Consider the following 2652-nt stretch of genomic DNA (forward strand, 5'->3'; position numbering starts at 1 on the left):
TGTTACAAAAGGTATTGATTTTTATTTATATAAAAAATCCATTTAATTTAAGTTAGATTACTTATATAACTTAAATATAACACATACGCGATCTAAACTAAATAAGACATTGACGTAAAAACAAACAACAGCAAACATATAAAGCGAAATAAGAAACAATACAATACTTTTGTAAATAAAATACGCGGAGAAATGTTGGCCCCCGAGCTTGTTATACAAAATTGAAAATTGGTTAAACAAAGGATGTTTCTCATCGTGCTATTTTCGATATAAATGGAGAAATAAGATGGCTATGTTTCTTTTTCGATCTTTTTTCTGGTGTCGTCTGAATACACTCCGAATTTAGACGAAAGAAATCGAAGGGACACCGAATTCAATTTAACATGTCTGATATTCAATGGCCATCGAGAATGTGCTTTCGATTTTATTTATATTATCATATCACGTAAAGCAATATTTGTTGAGCAAGATAATAAATGACCAGCGTCTGTACATAACAAAACAAAAATAAAGGTTGTATTTTATATTCAGTAATTAACTATAGTGTATTCAATAAAACAGTGAACTCACCTCAACTAAATTAATGACGTCAAAACGTCGCAGTGTTGCAGCATCAACTTTGAGGTTTAGTTCATTTTGGCCTTGATATATAACAAAATTCTAATCTAAATAAATTAATGAAACAAAAATAATGATATGAAATATAATCTATTTTAACTTTGTGGTAATTACAGCAATGCATATATTATCGCAGAACTTTAAGTACAGTTAATTAGACATCCACAATAGCTTGTAGGTTAAAATTCCTCTATTATATTTACATTGAACTTTTTCCACACCACCTATAAGGTATAGTTCTAGACGTATTCTTTGATCTAGTGGCATCCCCTAAAAGTCTAATCCACCTAATTAACAATTTTATAGACAAGTATTGTATTTTATTTACCTTTTTGGGTTAGGCTCTTGTCTCCTTCCAGTGGTTCCTTGTCAAGTTATTTTGATATCACTAAATATCTTCTTAGTTTCTTTTATTGAAACCTATTTTTATTGATAAAATTAGATTTATTCACTGCATTCTCCTTAATTTACAGTTACTATTCGTTCTCTTGTCGTACATTCTAACCAAATGCTCACGTATATTCTGAACACTTACATACAAATATTTCACATTCTACAACATGATTTTGAAATATCAATTATATAATCATTTTTAGTTGTTTCCACTCTCATTACCTTGTCTTGATAATTGTTAGCATTGGATCATAATCCCACATCCAAAAAGTTTCATTCAGTCACTGTAATCAATAACTAAGCTGTTAATTTTCGATCTATCGAATTGTTTCTTCAGTATGTCTAATAAAGCTACATACATACCGAAGGTTTTTTATAGATGGTGCTTGTTCCCAGATATACAAGCAATTCTTCTGTATATCCTTCTCCACATACATGACCATGATAACAGTTCTTTGCCACACCCCCTATAAATTCGACTGGACTTATGCAGTGGTAGGGAGGAAGACGTGATACTCTATGGCCATATAGTTCAGCCATCTGATCTACAGAGTATCTTTTTCATTCCTATAGCTAAAAACGTAAATTACATAGATCTCAATTAAACATTATATGTTTACCGAGCAACAATTTGAAGTTTTTCACTCTTTAACAGAATTTAAAGATATCAATCTTTAAAACTTCATGTTTCATTCGTGTTAATTCATGTTTATAAACCATTCAATAATTACCGTCATTGGCCATACACTTGCCCTTTCCAACTGGTCTGGTGTATTGTCCATAACAATAACTGATAGTTTCATTAAGTTCGTTAACAGCTGATTTTCAAACCTTGGCTTGGACCTAAAATACTAACTCTGCGCCAGGTATAAAACCATTCCTTTTTCCAGCACGAAGAACAATATAGCTGCAATTAATTGTTAAAAAATATTATGAATAACAAAGCCTAAACAAATTTTATTCTAACTTTTACCTTTTTTCCATTAAATTTTGTTGTCTTTACGCTAAATTTATTATCATCTTGCCATGATGGGCCCAATCTTCCATTTTGAAATATCCATGTTTCATTTAAATAAACAAATTGAAATAAGAAATTTTCCTTAACATTATATTATTTTTTTAGAAACAATCTCTGGTTCCATTAAATCTTTTTGTGTGTTATCTTTACATCTTTTTTGGTTCTTTATTTGTTTCCCTATACGAAAAATATGAAGGCATCCTCTACATTCCACAAAGAACTGAATGAAAGAAATTTTCTATTCATAGTTTCCAAATTTACCTGAAATAACTGTATTAAGTTATGGTTATATTGAAAATTCTTGAGAAGGTTCACTGGTTTTATAAATTTCATGAATTTTGTCTCGGATAGAGCTGACATCAATATGATCTTCAAGAATAACATTAAGGTAAGGACCGTTCGGAATCCAAAATTATATTGTTTTTCATTTTCGTCCTTAGTGCAGCTTTATCGTATCTATACTTACCTTTCAAACGCATTTTACAGACAAGAGTAATAACGTCGTTCCTGTTCGAAGTAACTGAATAGAGATGCTGATCTGTTTCTAACTCTGACCATTTAATGGCTTCGGCATTCTCAATCAGAGACAAATTTCAAGGAGCCAGGTTATTTGAAAATATTAA

General features: G+C 30.4%; 1 long non-coding RNA gene across 1 annotated transcript; it reads right to left on the reverse strand.

The window, feature by feature from the left end:
• Positions 1 to 732: 732 nt before the first annotated feature.
• On the reverse strand, positions 733 to 1916 carry LOC143201362 (uncharacterized). Its single transcript, XR_013006936.1, has 4 exons — positions 1375 to 1916; positions 1234 to 1295; positions 947 to 1171; positions 733 to 896 (listed from the first exon to the last, which is right to left on the reverse strand). It is a non-coding gene; the product is annotated as an uncharacterized LOC143201362 (long non-coding RNA).
• Positions 1917 to 2652: the final 736 nt, after the last annotated feature.

Source organism: Rhynchophorus ferrugineus, unplaced genomic scaffold, assembly GCF_030347505.1.
Source record: "Rhynchophorus ferrugineus isolate W39M unplaced genomic scaffold, kcgeb_rfMv2 rfM8, whole genome shotgun sequence".
Taxonomy (NCBI): Eukaryota; Metazoa; Arthropoda; class Insecta; order Coleoptera; family Curculionidae; genus Rhynchophorus; species Rhynchophorus ferrugineus.